The sequence below is a fragment of the Solea solea genome, chromosome 6 (genome assembly GCF_958295425.1).
Source record: "Solea solea chromosome 6, fSolSol10.1, whole genome shotgun sequence".
NCBI lineage: Eukaryota > Metazoa > Chordata > Actinopteri > Pleuronectiformes > Soleidae > Solea > Solea solea.
Genome location: NC_081139.1, coordinates 17,508,061 through 17,529,743, shown reverse-complemented (window position 1 = coordinate 17,529,743; position 21,683 = coordinate 17,508,061). Strand labels below are relative to the sequence as shown.

The 21,683-nt window shown below is 40.7% G+C and overlaps 1 protein-coding gene across 7 annotated transcripts in view; it reads right to left on the bottom strand.

Annotated features, from left to right (window-relative positions):
- The window catches only part of chl1b (cell adhesion molecule L1-like b), an 80,096-nt gene that overhangs the window by 39,911 nt on the left and 18,502 nt on the right, over window positions 1–21,683 (bottom strand). The window contains exon 1 of one of the 7 annotated variants that reach the window (XM_058631515.1): window positions 7,108–7,168. The exons of the other annotated variants lie outside the window; for them this stretch is intronic. The gene's annotated coding sequence lies outside the window, so the exon portion shown is untranslated. Of the gene's footprint in view, window positions 1–7,107; window positions 7,169–21,683 lie in introns of those variants that run through there. 7 annotated transcript variants of the gene reach the window in all.

The following is a 21,683-nucleotide window of genomic DNA, read 5'->3' as shown; positions in this document are numbered from 1 at the left end:
ATTAAACAGATATGGTTAAGCACGAATGAGCCACACAAGGTTAGGACGTCCAGTCATTGCATTTAATGTCCTATTAGTATTGATGGAGCATCCAATTTAAGGGATAGCTCAGCTTTTGGATGTGTTGGTGAATGAGGTATTGATATATTATGAGAGAAGGAAAACCACATTGTTGCCACTTAACCAGAGGCTTTTCGAAAAAAATCTAGTAAAGTGTACTAGTGTACAGCGTAAAGTATGAACATGTTTTTCTCAAATGTATTAACTTTTTCCATTTGACAGCCTTTTTCAGCATAAATCATGTGTTTTTATATCACGGAATAAAGGAGTTGATGGTCCACCGCTGCCTCCAATAATATGTTGAACTATGTTATCTTATGACTTTGGTGTTTGAAATTCTTCATTCTTCACCAACAGCACCCGAGTCCTTATGAGTCAAAAATGCAAACTCAGTCACTGGACTTTGGTGAGGAAAAGTAAGTGGTTTTGCAACTTTAACTATTGATATTCTATAGATATCATAGACTCAAACAGTGTGGATTTTACTCCTTTTGCTAAAATTTGTTTTTTCCATCTTTTCCTACTGGAGTATTTCAGGCACACTTGTCAAAGTCATAGTAATAACGTGCCAATACCTCATACAACCACAATTTAAAAAACCCGAACTACCCCTTAACTATCCCTGTAATGTCAAGGAGGGCATGTGTACGGTAAATAGCAATGTTCAACCAGCTGTGCAGTGTCTAAAAAGCTTGTCTGAATTCTTGCTCTTCCCTCACGCCTTGAAGTCAGTGTGAATCACCGAGGTCACAATACTGTTGGAGTGATGGAATTGAATAATTGACCAGACAACAAAAGATTCGATTTCGTTCATTCAGTGAGCGATGAACGTGTGGACCTTTCAGCCCCCTCTCATAGCAGTGGTATTAACTCTGTCTGGGACTCAATACTGACCTTTCTGAACCAACTTTTGACCCCACTCCTCCCACTTAACAGCATCACCAACAAGGCACGAGACTCCGAGTGCGTTATATACTTAATATAAATTCACCCCACTCAATCACAATTTAGATCCGACATTTGAAGATTTACAAGTCGTCTTACAGCAGCGCCTGGGGCTCCTCCTTCTTTGTTTCTCTCTTTCCCAAACGTGGGGATTTACGTATGTTGCTAAACACAGATTAAAATCAAAAGGTAAGAGCTTTCTGCTAATTGGCTTGTGCTGTGTTGGTGAGACTGGTCTGGTTAAGAGGAACGAGGGGGGATGGAAAAATTCCCACAAGACAATGTGTTCTCATTGACCTACTGTGCTGGCCAAAAGCCTTAACCAAGCTAACAACACCTTAGATGGATTACACTTCATTCAAACTGTGCTTGATCATTTGCCTTTTGATTTAATTTGTTCTCCCCTCGTTAAACATTTATTGGGAACCAACTCGGCCATCTGGTGGAGGGAGGTCTGCTGAGGGCTTAACTGCTGAGAGTAACAATGTCTGCACTGAAGTCAGGGGGTATATCGTTCCTATTGGGGCTATATGATGCACACGAGGGGGCCCCCGGAATACAGCTCTTCTGATTTACAGGCCACAGGCTGTCTTAATCCCCACTCCTTTCAGCAGCGATTGCACCAGCCTCAGATTGATGACGCTGGCAGGAGGTTAAAAGCCGCTCACTGTGGGAAGGCCAATATGAACCCTAACCTTGCTTAGCCAAGACTCAGAGGGGACAGAAGCTCAGCCACAGAGGGTGGCACAGAGAGGGAGTTAAAGTGTTGTGGACCGAGTAAAAATCTGCCTCCATACTTTAAAGCCGTTTCTGACTGACAGATATAGAGCAGCACTGCCTGACAAACTTTCCTCCTCGTGAACAAGACCAAATCACAAGCCACTGTGCACCAATTTGGCACAAAAGACAATGTAACCTAATTTTACGCCATCATCATTAATATATTTGTCACAATAAGAAGCTGCACAGACAGCTGCCCTAAATCTTGTCTTGAGCTACACGTTAATGTACAAGCTTGAACTTAAAACTGTCGCACGTACCTTTCTGATGAAAAAACAAAAGACGGAGAAACACCGCTCTCTGTGTTTCTCAGTATAGCTGCACTCAGATCTCATGTCACCTGGCGACATTTGCAAACAGGAAAGGATTTGATTTATGCCCAGACAGACCGAGGCAACCACAACACTGTGCTAGTAAACCGAGATGACTGGACACACAAAGTGCCTATGAAACATTTCAGAAGTTACTTCTAAATCCCAGTCATTCAGCATTCTAATGAAATCAATGCTTCTTGTACCCACCCACCCCTGCACTGCTGCTGTATACACACAAACACTCCCTCAGACAGGTCTGATAATGAGGTGAAGGACAAATCACAACATTTCACAAAGACCAAACAATAACACCAACAAAATCCACCAAAATTTGAATATTAATTTACAGTATATTGCTCTTTGTTATTGATATAATGATACTGCAATACATAATGTATTGTTTTATCATCCCGTCCTTCTTTAATCTGTTATTCTATATCAATGACTGCGATTGAGCAGCGTTCTCTAACTTGTGCCAGCAGACCTTTTTCACAGCAGCCAGTCTGGCACGAAACAGCGGGCAAACACAGGTGTTACGGATCTCATTCATTACTTTGTACCTGAACAGACCGAAAGCTTCATTAATGTCATCAGTAATACCTGTGTCCAACTGCTATTTCATGTTAAAATGGCTGCTGTGGAAACTTCTGGCTCTCTACTATACAACTGGCATGTTCGGTCTGTTTCTTGACTCCTATAGTTTAGCCATCTGTTCGTGAATTACACCTTAAAGGGAAAGTTCCGGGGGTTTGAAGTGTGGTTGTGTGAGGTACTGACTGTGCTTTTGTGTGCCTGTGCACTCGCAGCAATCTTAAGACTTGGATGATTGCTCTTACAACATGGCTTCCAGTAGGGACACATGGGAAAACAGATTGATCTACACCTGCTTATGTCTATGATATCTTAATCTTAATAATACGAGAACATGAGGGGCCTCTTTATCTATAGACAGCCTTTTTCACTGAAGTTTGTGTCATTTTTTTCAAACATTTAACTTCCAGCAGCAGCAATTTCATATCATGGCACAAAGGAGTTGATGGTCCACTGGTGCCTCCATCAATCAAGTTCAAAAGTTTGTAATCCTTTGCTGGGATTTACCTAAGTAACATAAACTGAAGAAACAAGGTAGAGGTAGACCAGCAAATCCTAGTTACCAAAAGCAACACAAGTCCTATCAATGGTTAAACACTAAGGTTAAGTGGTTAAAAATATTCTTAAAATATCAGCCTTTTGTTGAGTGGCAAATATTAACCCACTGGCAGCCATGATTTCCATAAAAGTGAGCATCTGTGCCGAAAGCTGCTTCTCGCCACAGGGGGCAGGCCGAGGGTGCACACGGCTGCCTGTCAGCACTTCAAAAAACACTTCATGAATACATGTACAAACATAAAATGTAGGGCAGGGTGATAATGGCCATAAATGGTTTGATACAAATGTTCAATACAGTTGATATTGATGTTATTGCAACAAATATCAGATCATTATTGACGAATTTTGGCTGAAACTGTTTGTGGACCATTAACGTGCTTATGGGTAGCACAGCAAATAGAAGATAAAATATACTGCCTATTTAGCCCATTAAAGACTATTGTTGTGGAATTCTCATGATAAAATGTATCACACATATAGGAATCATAAAGGTCATATGTTATAATCATAAGTTGTTTTGAGGAACATGCTTTTGTTGAGTAGTGAGGTGCAGTCCACCATTCAAAGTTCACTACAGTAAACTGTTGAACTGGAACCATGTGCTGGTTTCTCACACACACACACTTACTGTAGTTTAACGTGCAAGCCTGTAACAGGATTAAGCAGATCCTCGTCTTGTCAGGCCGGATTAAAATATTCTCTTTTACTAAAAACCTGCAACGGCAAGACAGCAGATCTACACTCTTCTCTCACGGCCATGATAATGCCTCCACACTGATTCCCACTTGATCATTTAGGAACAATTAAGACAAAGGCAGAGCTGATTAACACTAAGCACCAACTGACTTGCATTGTGTTGCTTCTGAAGTGTGTAATGAGTGCACAGTTTGGTTTTTCAGATAGTCATTTTGTCCTTTTCTGTCCAATCAATTATAGCCAGCGACAAATCTGACACACTACCTGGCTCTTTTTCAAAAACCAAGCTTGTGCAAGTGGAACTTCTTTTGTTTCGTTTGTGGTTTTTTTGAAAATTGAATTCTCCCCTCTGTTTATAGATTTCTAGGAACTCTACCATAAGTCAACAAAATGGACAGTACTTTTAAAAAGCTCTGACATCAACACATCATATTATTATTAAATAATCAAAACCACATAAATGTTGATTTGTAACAGCAGTGCACTAAAGGACGTTGCTTCCACTGTCTGCTGCAACTGCTTTCACTCAAGAGGAACTTCTGAAAGAAGGCACTACAGTGAGATAAAGGGAACAGAAAACGCAAGACAAAAATTATACTTCTAAGTATACTTTGAAGGAACAAGTCCGAGACGAGTCCGAGAAAGCAGAAATCGGTCTCGAGACCAGTCTCGAGTACTACATCACTGCCTCCACCAAACGTTAGGTAGTTAGTCTGTGGGTTGGAGCACATCAACATTATTAAATACACAATCTGGGATATACTATGATACGTGGACTTCGGCTTGTAATAATTATACAAACAAATGTTTTGTTCTTTCAACTACGGTAGTAATTTACTACAAAATATAAATTACTCACAGCCCTCCTCATAATCATGGAGTAATGTGAAAATAAGATCCTTTATTAGTCCGTACTATGGACTAATATATCGTACTATGAATAATAATATAGACTATGAAGATAAAAAAAACAAATGGAATAAGTAACCAAAAATATACACAACATGAACTTGATATTCACAGATCAAGTTCATGTTGAGATTTTGCACATACTATATATGAATTACAGCGGTTATGTCGCACAAGAATGGATCGGCATGCGATGAGATACATTATTGTTTCTTAGTGTATAGTAAATATTCACCAATTAACATAATTGTCATTATATTATATAGAAAAATGAGTCATTAAATTATCCAAATAATTGCTGGATTAATTGTTAAAAAAATAATTATTTTGGACAGCCTTGAACAGTTTATTTGTTTCCCTTTTCTCTGAATTCAAACTAAATTCAGCTCAGACCACTGGCAACAAGACACATTTCCATAATCTAGTACAAGCTTGTCCATGCAATTCATCTATTATTCAAAAAATAAATGGCGATCGCGCGAGAGAGAAACAAACAAGGTACTAAATGAGATTAGGAAGTGGGAGCAATATCAGATAACATGGTTGTGTAATTGAGATTTGGTTCGATTTGACTGCACTTTAGGAAGCACGACAGTTCCATTATCACACCATTCATTTCAGAGGGTTTTGGCTTCAGCGGGCTCAGGAGACCTGGGCTCTGGATAGAAGAGGATGAGGAGGGAGCAGCGTGGGGAGCAGAGGAATGGGGCTGAATTGCAGGCAAATATAGAGCAGCAGCACTGATGAACTGTGCGGTGCCTGACCCGTGTGTTCTATGTGAACTAATGAAGGACGACCTTCATGACCCCACCCCGTGCATGTACCGATCAGTGACCCTGCAGCCTTATGTAACTACACACTGCACCACAATGGGATATTCATGACACCAGCTGGGACTAGACACCCTGGAACAAGTGTATGTATGAAGTGGTTTGTTTGAAAAGAGAACAAAATAAGGACGAGGTTTTTGTATCGTCATTGAAGCGCTTTTGTCTCGTCGGTATTGTGCAGTAAATTCTTTTTTTCCGAAATATTCTCATGAATAAAAGAGGATGGAGGCTTTCTCCGGCTTCTAATTAGCGTCTGTTTTGTGTGTCTGAAAGCCGGTTTATGGTACAATACAAAAATGTGCTGCTAATATAACAAACAGGAATACAAATCTGGACTGTATCAAACCTACAGTTCTCTCTCCTCGGGCTGCAAGAAAAGCTCAATCCTTAATCCTTAGATGCTTTATAATTCTTACTTTTTATGAACCAATAATTAATAATGTATGTCCCCACTGTCTTTCTTCTTGTTTAACTAAATTCAAGTTAATTAGAGTACATATTAAAGCGTGTAAAAAAATTACAAACTAACCTGACCCTATTCGAGCAAATTTGTTCATACAGAAACATTTACAGCTATTTTTGCAATTTCTCAGTCATTTCTAAGAGATACAGTATGATTGATAACTACATGTACTACATATACACATACATCTTGAGTAAGAGACTAGAAAAGATTCCACACATGTATTTGGCAATGCAAAAACTAAATCTCCCATGACCAAATCAAATGTTTCAGCAGGACAGGTTTGAAGCTGCCGTGCACAACCATAACCCATTTACTCGTGTTATTATTCTGCCTCTGGTCTTCATGTGCAGAAACAACAATGAATGTAGCATTACTTGTATGCTGCGTGCTTCATCTGCAAACGGTCTCTGTTGAGAGATGTTGCTGTTTCCGCTATATTTCTGTACATAAAACAAATCACTTCCTGCGTCTGCAGTGTGGTTACGTCGCCGGTTTGAATCCCGGCTCAAACAAGGGCTTTTCTGTGAGGAGTTTGCATGTTCACCCCGTGTGTGTGCGTGCATGGATTTTGTTCGGGTTTCTCCAGTTTCCACCCACACAAGTCCAAAAAAGAGGTTAACTGGACACTCTAATGTGACCATGTATGAATGTGAGAGTGATGGTTGTTCCAGATGAAAAATTACACCAATGTCTGCATCAGCTAGACACACTGTTGTTTCCTTTCTTGTTCCATTTTTTATTACAAATGGAGATTAATGGAAGTTAATATGTGTAATTATTTAATTATGGATCTATAATTGTTTTACAATTGAATCGTAGCCCCCCGAATCGGAATCAAATCAAACTGTGAGGTGCATAGACATTACCACCTCGACTCTCTCCATATCAGAGCTAATAACTGTGACTTTTAATTCCAGCGTGATGCATAATTTAGGTGCATGCAGAGTGAAACACTTACACTGATCCTCAGAGCATATCACACGACACGATAATAAATCCTGCACACTGTGTGTGGCTAAGAGTACACAGCAGATGATACTGGAGTCCTGTCTTTGAACCTGTAATATGTTTAAAGCAAAGGAAAAGGTTTCAGAAAGTGCACTGCACCTGTCTGCATCACAGCTACAGCTTTTTTTTTTTTTTTTTTTTTTTTTCATTTTCTCTCTGATCTGCTCTCTTTGAAGTCCCACAGGAGTGTCCCCTCGCCCAGGACAATAATCACATTAGTGTGTGATCCTCGCTGGCAGAGAGATGAATCCGCGAGTAGGGACTGCAGGGACCGGGATGTTTTTCTTTCCTCGAACTAACATAACCAACTCCTCTACACAGCCATTCATTTCACCGGACTGATGCTGGAAATTACCTCAGATGAAACTGTGCCACGGCAGGAGATGATCGATGGCTCTCATATCCCAACATCCTTACCTCCTTCAGTCCCTGGGGCAATTTATTTCTGCCAACAAATTTCTCGTGCCATTTCTGATGGCACTACAGCAAACACAGATGTGCGGGAATAACTACTTTTTGACACAAATCCTGTTCCTATGCACCCTCATCTTTTCTTAAATCCCCTCAGGTGTCTCATAAACACAGTCTACGGGGAAAAAAAATCTTAATTTCATGTTGTGAAATGAGAGGATCTGCTCTGACTGTAACTCAGCATTTGACTTTCCTGTTCCTTTCCTTTGCTCGTACAGCTGAACATCTGGACACCATTACTGTGGGTAAGCTGTTTGACAAAGCTGTCGGATACAGTATGTGGCCCAGTTCCTGTCCCTCTCTATCATTTAACAGGGTTGAGCTGAGGTTATGTTGAGAGCAGGTGAATGGAATGAGTTCAGGACCTAATGCTTGAAGTTTGAGGTTTTAAAAATATGACAGAGCAGAGTCACATTATGTACAGCGGGAAAATAGCAGAACAGCAGTCAGCAGAAAACGGTCACATTTAAATAAAAAAAAAAAAAAATTGTCCGCACCGACTTTTCCTTTAAGGTCCAGTGTGACATCTCACGGTGAGACTGCTCCACTCACTCCTCAATTGCTCAAGCATTTAGGGAACCATCCTTTCTGGTATGAAAGGATGTCAGTCTTCTTTTTTGTTTGCATTATTAGTTTCCACTTCCTGGTCTGTCCATTGAGGACGGCACGTTTAAATGCCTGACGCCTGGTAAATTCAATTTCTGCATATAAACCCTGCTAAATGTCCTTGGGCTTGCAAATGTCGTACATTTCCTTCCCTTATAGGTGAATGGGTCTTTTTCTAAGTTAAAATTTTAGTTATTGAACATTAGTTATGAGTTAATTAACAGAGTTTGGTTACTGTATATTGTAGTGTACTGTAAATACAGAGTAGTTTGTACTGAATACTTGAAATATTTGTCCCTTGTAGATGATAAAAGAAACAGGCTTTTTTTGTACCATTACTATTTTACAGTACGTATGAACTCGCAAGTATTCAATTCACAGTTAACGGCTTGTAAAGTGCGAGTAATGGGCGGTCAGTGAATGCACCAAATGGTCAGTTTCCATTGCAGTCACTGTTTGATGTAAATTTGCTTTGGCAGGAATCAAAAGGCAGAATGGACTTAAGGGAATGTGACTAAAGTCTGTATTTACTTAGCGAGCACTCTGGAAATGTTCCAGACATACCAGGGCTTGACACTAACCTCCCCCCCCACATGTGTTTCTAAGTTGAAACATTTAAGAGTGTGTAAAAACTCGAAGTCTTTCAGGATTTAAGTCTGCGCTGTCCTTTTAGACAAGAGATATATTACTGGTCCCGCAGGTTGTGTAAGCAGGTTGTCTGGCTGCTTTGAGCTCAGCCAGTGGTCCTCAGCAGGACTGGGCTCAAATTGCTTTACTTAAGGCCCTTACACACTGATCATGTCAAGTCTCCAGTTGAAAACTCTGTGGCAGCTTCTAGTTCTAGGAATCTCCACAGTGTAGAAAAAGTGGTGCCCAAAGTGCCGATCATGTGGATGTTTTTGTTGTTCGTTTTCAATGAAAAATCTTTGGTTCAGCACTGAATTGTTGATGAGTTACAAAAATGGATGAATAGTATGTGCTTCATTTTGTGATACTCCCAAAAAAAACTTCACATTTTGCAGTTCATCTAAACATGTAAATATTCATATTTTCTTAATAATAAATAATTAAATGTGAAGACTGAGCTCTGCATGCTGTGTTATTAGCTGAGCTTTAAATCAGGCTACATCCAAACTACAAACCTTTTCATCCAAACCAAGTATTTTAACTCCATGCCCACAAAAAAAAAAGGAAGTTGATTCTCTTCTCGCCAGTTGTTTGCTTAGTTTCAGAATATTACTATCAAGAAACAACAATGGTGAAAAATAAGAGCAAGGAATTATTTCATTGGACTGAGATTGAGCTGAAATGGAAACAAAGTGTTTATCGAGAACTGTCAATCAAAATGAACTCAGGTAACTGCATCAATGTTTTTTTTTAAGGTCAGTTTTTCTGCCCATCTATATACAAATGTAGCCACAGAGTTTTTAGAAAAGATTTGCATGCATGGGAAATGTAGCCGTATGGAAATAGCCTCTCTAATGTTGTTTAAAACCATCATTTCTGCACTGGAAATGACTGCCATCCACATTAGCCTGACATTTTTGAGCCCCCAAAAACTGTCACGTTCTTTCAGTTTCACTTTAGCCTCTAAAGATCTGCTGTGCAACGTTTCTGTGAGACCCTGATGGACATTGGTACCCCAGAAACGAGTGCAACATGTATTAAATAGTAACCTTTTGGAATAAAAAAGCTAGGTGAGACACAAGGTACTACAACTATGCAATAAATCAACATGTCAACTAATTAAAACTGTAAATCATAAGCCAATAATTTCATCTGAATCAACTGAATGCCTACCAGTGTGTATCCTCCATGTGGAAAGACCAAAACACGCTTGACTGAAACCACCTAAAAGACATTCTCAGATACTAAAGAATACTTAGCAGATTTATAATCATTTTTAGATCTTGTCCTCCCGAGAGAAGAAAACAATCCCCTTCCAAAGCAGCAACATCCAGAATCAAAGAAAACCATGACTTAGACAAAATCCGACTTCCGTGAAAATGGAGAGTGCTGAGCTCGTTCTCTGTCATGTCATTCAAGCTGGAGAGGGACAAGAACTGATCAACTGTAGTCACATACGTTGCAAAAGCCTTGAGCTGGGCAAAGAAGCTCATTAAGCTACTGACAATCATTCCCACAAAGCCCCATCTAAAGGCTATTCACCGCCTGTGTACAAAGCAGAGTGGTGGAATGCGAGTTCCTATCTGGACCCCTGTTCAGCGTCATGAAAGATGTTTCCTGCACCTGAAAGCTAAACGAAAAGTGTTTATTTGCAATCATCAGTTGAGAGAAAAAACAAAACATCTGAACAACGTACGAGCACCAGTCACCCACTGTGTGGAAATCTGTTTAGTTTGCTTCAATCTTCTTCTGTCAGCCACCAACAATCTCCTTAATTGCTAATACTGCTGTGGACTGTCACCGAGCATTAATCCAGTATTTTTGATTTCAAAGCACGTTTCTCTTCTTCATCTCCCTAACAGAAGAGGATTTTTGGTTGAAAAACCAAAGCTCTTTTTTATTTATTTATTTTTATAATTCTTTTAAATATGCGCCTGGATTGAAGTGGACCTGATTGTTCCACACTGTTGAACAGGAACAGGAGTGTGACTCAACCTCTATGCAGATGGACTTGAGTGGAGGCCAGGGTAACATGTAAAGCAAAAGCTCAGCGAACAGAGAATGCTGAATCCGTCGATAAGAGCCTTTCCACGAGCCAAACAAAAAAGCCGCAGTCTTTCTCCCACGACGCATGAGGGGGAAGGGAGGAAGCGACCCCCAGTCTGGATGATGTATGGTGCGGACTCGGAGACTTGGGTTTTAACCGGGAGAAAAGGAGAAAATGAAAGAAGGGAGGAGGGTCATGCTTGAATTATGCTGATGTGGGTCATAACCGTGATGAAAAAAATCAACCGGGAGCATGGCTGCATCAATGGGACAGGCAGTCAAAAATAACAAGGTTATTATCACACAGGCCTAACAAATGCTGACACTTGAGAAACGGTGGAGGTGATTGTACCTTTAAAGGACAGATGTATCTCGAAATGTAGCTTTTTGAAAAATTGGATTACCTCCACGAAGGAGGTTATGTTTATGATGCTAATTGCACATTTTTATTTATTTATATTTTGCAGGATTACAAAAAACAACCTCAATTCCACTTTTTGTGTCCAATACAAATACAAAAAAAAGCTGTTGTTGCTATGGGATTTTACGTTTTTCTTTGCCAATCCATCCCTACAGATTTATTTTAATCTTTGAGAGATTGGGAAGAATCCACTCAGTTTCATTGTGCTTTTGCGACACCGGTGAGAAGTATTAATACCTGACAGCTGGCTAGAATATACCAGAACGTCCACAGATTGATTTCAACACAAATTTACATTTTATTTCCTATACATTTTTTTATTAGTTACCATTTATTAATGTATATATTTATTTTCTTATACATGCACTTGGTTTGCAGTGGCGGTGGAGCAAAATTTAGTTTTTTTGTCAAATGTTTGTGGATAATGTTTTTTTTTCCTCAAATAAAAAGTATAATAAACAAGGAAAAAATAACAGAATAGGGAACATGTCTGGTGGATCTCATTGAGGGGTTAATACATGAACACTGTGGGAAATATTCTGGCATATGTAGCGTGCTAATACACGGACAGTTCAAATGTGGTGCAGACTCAGATAATGATCCAGATTTTTGTGTCGGCGGAGTTTTAAGTAGATAAATGGACTGAAGTGAATGGACTGACTTCATTGTATCTTGCTTGAGGTTTCCATCTATCAAATTAGGGTTTAAAGGAAGAACATGATGAAGGAGAATCAGATACTGGATGCGGAGATGTGGAGAAGTCCGGTAATGGGGGTGGGGTGTGAAGGGGGTCTGGTCTCTTTCATAATGAGAGTAGTCAGGCAAAGTCAGTAACTGAGAACACTCACACGCCTCTGCAGCGTCAGCGCCAGGCCCTCAGAGCCTATAAGCACTCTTTAAACTACAACAGGATGGAGCTGCCATTATGGTGACACAAACAGAGGGAAGCCTTATGAACTTTGCACAAATGCTTAGTGCTCCGGGGCTGGGCAGCTCTGGAAGCCAGGGGAGATGGGTAGGTACCGGGGCAGTCTGCCAGTTCCGAAATGCTTAGTATTGGTGCACTCGGGCCAGACAAACGTGACATTGTCCTGGGCACTGCCCCGGGAAAAGCCCCTTTCCCTTTCTCTCTGCTCCTCTGGCCCATTCACTCTTCCAGACCAGCTGATTGACTGCTTTTGGACAAGACTTACAGAGAAAAGAAGGCAAACATTTATTCACACTTTGAACCAAAATGTTAAAATGCCACAAAGGAAGTCAGGGACAAGGCAGAAGCAGATCACATAGATCAATAAACTCTCAGAAAGTCTGATTAATTTATGCTGCAATTTGACTGATACATTTTTCAATTTAGGGCTTTGACATACAGTATATCATTCAGAATAAAACCAGCATACATTTGTTGTGATGCAATGAGGTGTGATGTAGGGTCTATAGCAGGGGTCACCAACCTTTTTGAGACCGAGAGCTACCTGAAGGGTAGAGAATAATATGGAGGGCTACCATATTAACATTTTATGCAATTTACCATTTAAATGATGAATATTATGCATTCAATTGCATACACATCAAATCCAGTGCTTACTCCTAATGATTATCACAGTTTTTATAAACAATATCAGGACATTTTACTCAGTGATCATTTGGATACATGCAAGTGAGGTGAAGTGAAATGAGCCCACGGGCACCTCGCTGGCTGCTCGCGGGCTACCAAGTGCCCGCGGGCACCACGTTGGTGACCACTGGTCTATAGTGTGTTGTTTACATGACAACTTTACTATTACTTGAGTCAGACATTTGAGAGAGCTTGCATGACACTGGAGTGGCTGGTCGTGCCGTTTGCTGGTATCCCTTTTGTAAAATCAGAATGACGGATATCAAACACCAAAGTCACAAACCAACTCAACTGAACTTATTGGTGTCTCGTGAGCTAGAATCACTGCTATTCCTCAATGGTGGCCTTTGGAGTAGCAGAGTTAGAGGTTTATGAAGCAAAACTTCGGTTTCCACAAAGTGAGACTTCAGTGAGAAAAGGGCTATTTTTAGGAGGACAGAGAACAGCAACAACAAGATGCCTTCAAGGAACCCCATAAGTCGGAACACTTCCACAAACACACATGCACTCTACCAGCCAATGCTGTTGCCACCTTGTGGTAATAGATGCCCTACTAAATTGGTATTCATCAGCTCATTGGAAATGAATTTGAAGTTTTAATGTATTAGGATTATAACATACAGACTACAAACTTCCTTTCACATGCACATCAGGAAACTGCAATGACTTATGTATACCATAAAGGAGGAAAACATTCTCCATTCTCCCTCCTTCTTCTTTGGTTTTGTAAGCAAGGTAGTCTCATTGATCATTTCAGATTTTCAAAATCAGGCATTGGGCGGAGTTAGCTTCAGACCAGGGGGTTTAGTTACTCTTTAAAATTAGTTAATCCACTGCACTCGCACAGATATTTGTAGAACATCTTTAATTTATAACATATCTTATCTCCCTCAAGCAGCAATCACTATGCGTTATCTGACCACCACAAGATGGAGGGCTGCAGCCATATCATGTCACTGGAATTAAAATGAAGCTCTCTTGACCCGCTGCTCCCTGTAGGCGGGTCAGAGTGACTGAGAGGACAGCAAAAACAACACAGAGCCCCAAAGAAAACTGAAGCCACAGCGCTTCTCGACTGACATGCTTTGAGAGCAGAGGAAGAAAAACTGATATGCTTGCACCCACAGTTTATGGCCGCACTAAAAGCCCAAAATAGGAGTATGTTTTCACTACAAGTGCTCACATGATACCCCCGAAACCTAGACATCAGAAGTTAGTGAGCATCAAAGGGATTTAAAGGGATTTAAAAATGAGATAAGGTGGGCCATCAATATTCCTCAAGGACAACCAGGCTGCTGAGAAAGCACCAAGACTGTTTTACACTTTTCTCACCACTTGGCAAACATTCCGTCTACACACAGTGTGAGTCTTTTAATTGAACTTCAGGCACACAGCCCATTTCACAAAAAAAAAGGTCGTCTGTTATTCAGTCTGTCAAAAACGGTCAATAAGCCTCTTACCTGGCACTTGCAGAAAACCGACATTTTGCTCATGCTACAGGCTTTTAATCTCTGCACTCTGAATCGATATGAACACGAGTGCATTTCTGTATGTGCATGGTTGTCTCACAGGTTGCCATAGTAACAAGTAGCCCCTATCTTCATACTCATCGCTGAGGGCACTGATGAAAAGTTTTCTTGTGCTGATGCAATGCGGAGCCGTTGACTACAGTGTACTACATGATGGTGTATGTATATGCTTCTTTCATATATTTTAAAGACACAAACATGTATGACGTTCTGTCTAAGAACCTGTGAACTACTGCCATTACAATTGTGACATGTTGTGCACTTTATGACCTGTGACTGTTAATGAAAAACAGGCAAAATTCCAGCAATGAAATTGCCCATATTTATGTGCAATTCTCCATTATCCATGGCACTTTAATGGTCCTCTCAATTATTTCCAGATCCCTGATGACAGTTGATTTATTCAGCACAGCACACTACAAAGATGCTGATCAAACAAAAGTATCTAAAAAAAAAAAAAAAAAAGATGCAATAAACAGATGAATCACAAAACATCCAATGGGGGGGGTCTACCGTGCACACATTCTGTGGTTTATCGAAACAATATCAAATGTTTCATGTTGTAATGGTGGTGTCATTTAAGATGTGTCTGCAGGCAAGCGTTAAGTGGTTCCAGGTCTTTCAAGTCAAGAAAAACAGTTTACTCATGCAGTGTGACGGCAGAGCTGAGTAAAGCCTTGGGAGGAAAGGACAGAGACTGAGCAGCAGACTGTTACCCGTCTCTCTCACTGCCAGACTGCCGGCCAGCCGAGCATCACAGATGGTGCTCTCAGCGATCATGGCAGTGATCAGGGGATCTCTACTCCTGATTAGTACACCTACTGAACACAACTTGCACAACAACGTCTGTTCCACCTACGGCTGCACCACACCCATAATACTTGGGTCTCATCAAACAACAAACACGATTGTCTCTTGTCTCTTACATGGCAGTGAAAATCGTTGAAATTTAAAATTTGCAGTAGCATTTACATCATTATTATTATTATTATTATTATTATTATTATCATTGTTAGTAGTAGTACTAGTAGGAGGAAGAGGAGGAGGAGATGGAGCAGTAGCAGTAGCATTAGCCAAGGGGGTAGTAGTAGCAGCGTCGCCGAGATAGTAATAGTAGTAGCAGCAATAGCAGTACCAGTGACAGTAGTTGTAGCTGCAGCAGCAGTAGTAGTAGGAGTGGTAGTAGCAGCACTAGAAGCAGTAGACCAATTTTGCCATTCACACATCTTTTACATGCTGCTGGCACACTTGTTATGTGCCATTTGGGGTTCAGTGTCTCATCTAAGGACAGCACACACATTGGAGGTGGCGGGGAATCTGGTAAGTGGGCTGGGCCTAACCATGATAATGTGTAGATTTACAGTAGTTCTGAACTTTAATTCACCTTTAACGTAACTGGTCATATTTCAGGTCCCCACGTCAAGAGTGACCAGTGGTCGATTTTTCACTTTGAGGGCTCAGAGTTATGAGCCTATCTGTGCCATTGAACCCTGTGTAGAAGGAGGTGGGGGGTTAATTTCAACACATCAAAGAGAAAATAGTATAGCAGAACCCATACAAAAGCACACTGGCTCCTATAGTTTCCTATCTCCTCTCCAGTAGACAAGTTCAGATAAAGTGCCCACTTAGAACTCAATTTAATCATGTCCACCCCCACCAAGAATCAATAAGCTTTTTCCCCAGGTCACTTTTTGCAATGGAAGAGGCCTCTACTCCACTGCTATTTAGAGTGTGTACACAGCTGACAGAGAATACAGAGTCAAATATAAACTTGAATAATGAATTCATTAAGATAAACGCAGTGTTTCTCAGCATAATGTGTTGGCATGGCAACCAGGCTTGGCTCTGCTTTGAGATATACCCTGGACACACATGGTTTCAAATCATTGGATGGATCAGCATACACACTTTGGCCCAGAGTCTCCCTGTGTGCACACACAAACACACACACACGCACACACACACACACGCACACACAGATACACTCACATTATGCACACAGACCTGCTCACACAAGTACACACTCGTAGAGCCGGAATCAAATCCTCTTCTCGGGAGAGGGCGGCTCAGTTGTAATTTAATGGAAAAGTCCTGCAGGCAGGAAGCTAAATGAAAAGATGATCACCTCCATCAGTTAACAGCCCACCTGCCACAGAAAAGGTTCATCAGGAAACACTCAAGGCACCACCAGTGTGTTCTCCTGATTCCATCCAGTAGGATTAATTATTTCCAGTTGGATCTTATTATTTTTTTTCTTTGCCCAACAATCGCAACCTCCCACCCCTCAAGGGTGACTGTACGTAGCAGCAGGGATCTGTTTGGCTCCACCCACTTTAATATCTCTTCTACCAGTGTGACAGAGTATAATAGCAGGTGTGAGACGTTTACACAACTTGCATTTGTGTTTGACTTCGGCTAACTGCGTGGGAGTGAGACTAGGCTGTGTGTGTGTACAATCACCTGATTGTGGAATGAGCCATTTTATTACACATCACAAGTTGAGTCAGCTCGATAAAGGCTGCCACTTTGGACTTCAGATTTTGACCTTTGAGTTTTGATGCTAACTAAAGGCTACATAGGCTCTCCAACATACTTGGAAAGGAAAGGTGAACTGCAACATGCAACTTCACCAATACATTTTTGCTTAATTTGATAGACTGTACCTTCAAGGAGCCTCACCACATGACGCCATCTGTGCAGTTGCCATTGTTTCTCTCTGAACTGGTCTAAATATGAGGTGACTTCACTTGCCCTTGTGGCAGTGGCTTGTCATTCTGTGTTGTGGCCTCATTCCTATACTGAGGTGTTTTATTTTTTTGCTGTTATCCTGACCGCCCCTATTTCCCAACTACAGTCTTACGACAAGGAAAAGCAGGGGAGATAATTTAGTTGCACACCCACCCATAATAAGCCGTAAGGATCTAATGGCCTTTTAAGGAGCGCCCTGTCCGCCACCTCTTCACACACACACTTCCGCTGGGGTCAGCTCTTTAGGAGCACTGAGGCAGAGCGGCCCGTCGCGCTACACATTTAATCCTGAGGTGGAAAATGTCGACAGGATCCGTCTCACATGGTCGCACAGCAAGAGATGAGGAGGCAGACGAATTAAAGATGTGTGTGTGTGTGTGTGTGTGTAAGTCTGGGAGTGTGTGTTTTTACAAAGAAATGCTCATCAATAGGCTTGCTACACAACCTTTCAAACTTCATCCTCATGGTCATTCACTGAACACAAAAAAGCAACTCTACTTCAGTGTGTGTGTGGGCTGACAATTTTCTCTCTATGTTACTTTGCCTTAGCAACAACTAGAAATCATTGTATCTCCAAAATTAACCTTAAAAATTTTACTTTTTTTGTTTTTGTGGTTTTTTTTAATGTGGGAAACACTAGTGAGAATCCTGCAGTCCTATATTTCTCAGAGCCTCTCTTGGTAGCCAATTAGCCCATGTGAGGTATAATAGCCCACAGGCACAATTCCTTTTAGTGTACCAGGAAACCATGCAAATATCCCTCCTGGCTTCACATGATGGATTGCTTATCAATGTCTACTTATATTTTTCATACTACATATATTCCTTGACAATCAAGCACAGCCCAGGATATATGGAAAAACTCAGTCAATAATAAATAATTCACTGAGTGCAGAGGGGCCTGTTGAGAAAGTGCAAGAACCCAACATTTGCCTACAACTTCAAGTATGACACTGACAGCTTAGTACATTATGGGGGGGGGGCAGAAGAAATTTATGAATGAGTGTTAAAGCAGCACCTGCTGACTTGGGGCATAACAGGTACAGTCCCTTCATTAGGTGAAAAACTGAAGAACCAGTCATAAAAACGGCTGACTTCCCTTTCTGTTTCACTCTTTATGGGCCGCAGTGGTAAAGTGCAATGATAAAAGAGGAGAACAAAAACCATAAAACAAGAAATGTGACCACAGGACAATGTAGGCATGATGAAATATGTATCCAGCATCGTAACCACTGTGACAGATGTGGAGTGTGTCACCAAATAAAGAGCTTAAAGCTCTCAGCGTTTCAGAGAGCCAGTATCATTTGAAAGGATGCTCAAACAAATGTATAACAAATGCCCGTTTCAAACTGAAGCACAAGGCACACCCAGAAAGTTATCTTTTCACAACTTGAAAGGACACATGGGGCATTTAAAAAAAAAAGTGCACTGAAAAGAGCTTTTGGAGTTGGTGCCTTTGTCAGGCCAACATCAAAAGCTCTGCCTGAAGACAGAATATTGCTTTGTGTTTTCTGTGTGGGTGGAGGTTGTGCTGCTGTTTGCTGTACAAAAAGTCACATAGAGGAGAACTAACAGCTGTACTTTTCCCACATTCAATTTATGATTTCTTTCTGTTTATTTCAACCAATATTGCAGTATACATGGATAACAGTCTGCTGCTCAGTCTCTGTCCTTTCATCCCAAGGCTTTACTCTGTCACACTGCAAGAATTGAATAGTTTATTTTTTGTTTTAAAATTTTAAATATATTTTAATTTATTTATGACATGGTACTAAAATTACCGAATAATGTGGAATAATGTGAACATTTTTTCTATATTCTTTTCATTCTCATGAAAGAGCATAAACACAACAACCTATTTCTGAATAACACAGCAGGCAACTTCACTGGAGCTGATTATAGCACAACAGGTAGGGCATTTAGGGTGGGCTTGATACCACTTTTTGTGTCTGAAAAGATACCGACATCATAACCTTTCAGTCTGACAGTTTTTCCTGCTTTTAAAACAACATGTATTTGCCACATTTCCTTCTTACAATATCTGATCCAAGGATTCGGGCACTATCAGACTAATACTAAGTACCTTATCAGTTCACCTGAGGGCAATCAGAGGGAATATTGGACTATGACTAGAGCTGTCATGTTTCCATAAAAGTAAGAAGTAAAGCAAAGTAAAAACAAAATGCACATAATTGTCATTGCAACAGGCTGTGTGTAAATGGTTAAACTGTGGGAGTTTGAGAGATAATAGCAACAAAAACATCCTCATTCCAATTGCGCAAAGAAGGAGATAATTCAAGTCTCAAGTGCTATCAAGACGTTGATGCCAAAAAAGACAAGAGTCCACAATTTCTGAATATACATTTATGTTAAAAGTACTGAGGCAGCAACATCATTTACGTAGCTTCTGTGCAGCAACAGAACTGAGTGGGACAAGATCTAATTTGTGGCAGGGGGAAGGAAGAAAATGGAGGAAAAAAAATCATTATTGATGGCATTCTGTCTCTATCTGCAGCCAGGGGAAAGAATGGTACTGTCATCATGCATACTCCTCCAAACACTTAACATAGATTTGTTTTGTGGTTTGTAATATATCTCAGTAGCCAGTTGGCCAGTGGTGATCCAGGCACAGACTTGTAGCTGACCTCGCTGTGGCCGCACATGGTGGCTGGATAATGAGGTTAACTGACGATGGAACAAATGGCATTGTGAGCTCAGCAGCACAGGTCATCCAAAGGCAAACAACACACATGTGAAGTGCTTTGTTTGACTAAAAGGTACCAGCAACTTCAAGCTCATTATGTCTTTTGATGCTTATGTCAACAGACTGAAAGCGCTGAAGATGCAGCGTACAATCAGTACTTGACAAGAAAAGAGCTGTGGAACAATGACAACAAAGGTGGTCCATCAAAGAGAATGTACCACTCACTAGAGAATGTACCACTCACTATAGAATGGTACGTGTTTTTTATGACATAAAAGCAATTCAGTCTGTTCATGGCAGACGGGCCAAACATTTGGCCAAAAAATTCTGAAAGTTTGCATTGACCAGCTTGTAGACATGACGGGAGATCATTCTCAAAATTATAACATTTACTCTGCACTTAAGTGCATTCTTGCACTACATATATTTTTTGTAACCAATATTCTAATAATGCCTTTGCTACTTTATCTTACCATTTAAGTGATCACCCTACTGCACCAAAGTCCATAGAGATAATCCGTGTTTTTAGCTCATAGACATAACAGTCAAGTGTCATTTAAGTAAAATTGATCTAAGGATTTTATACACTTATGTCACATAATAGCACATTTAAACTTTGTGGTGGAAGCAACAGCCCTTGAACAAACAACCCTTGTATACCAAATCTGTGATTTAGGTAGTGGGGTGAGTGGTTTACAAAGCAACACAAACTTCCGTTTCCAGTCAGGAAAGGTTGCGTAACAGCGAGATAATGTGCCTATGGGTTTTCTGCTGGTAGTCTGGCTTACTCTCCCACAGTCCAGAGACACGCAGGTTAGGACAATTAACGATTCTAAATTGCCCATTAGTGTGAATGGGAATGGCATGAATAGATATTTGTGTCATGTCAGTCTATGTCAGTCCTGTGATAGACTGGTGAATGTCAGCCCAATGTCAGCTGGGATTGCCTCCAGCCCCCCGCTACACTCAAAGGGCAAATCTGTATTGCTAATGTCCGAATGAATGAACACATCACACAGTGTTTTATTTCACCTGTCATTGTGACTGATGAGAAAGTGACCTCGACTGTAACAAACCTGGTATAACTTTGTTCTTGGCACAATCATTTATTAATATCCAGCTTAACAATTTTGTCCTTGACTTAAAGTAAAAAGGAGCAAAGAGATCTGGTGCACAAGTGGGCACTTGACCATGACAGAATTAATGAAAATGATGGTAAAACGCAGAATTTAAAACACCATGAAATAAGGTCTGGGTCGAACTTTCTGTGTTCTGTGTCCACTTCGCATTTCTGAATGCGTGTACATGGCCCCAACTCCAGTCATACTAAAATGATGGTGTGCGTCTGTCTAGAATTACATGCATGTGTACTCACTTACAATTTATCCCAATAGCAGTGATTTCTCACCAGGAGTTTTGTTTTTGCTTTTACTCTTTGAACAATGGCTTGGACATGTGTGGTTGGTGGTGGAGCTCCTCTCCTAACCTCAAGCAAACGTTTATGATTACCATCTTCTTCAATGTCTGTGCAACACTGACTGGAGTGGAAAGCGTTGTGCTATAAAGAGCAAGCTCAGACAGAGCGTGCAGTCCATGAGGTCACAGATGTTGGGGAGTTCACATATGTCCACAAAGGGTCTGCGCATGTGGAGTATGAGGCAGGCCTAACTAGGGTAAAATGTATGAAAAGACTGAATCCACAACAATTCACTTCTCTTGAAAAGAGGTACTGAATGCAGTTGGTCACTCTGTTGCTCTA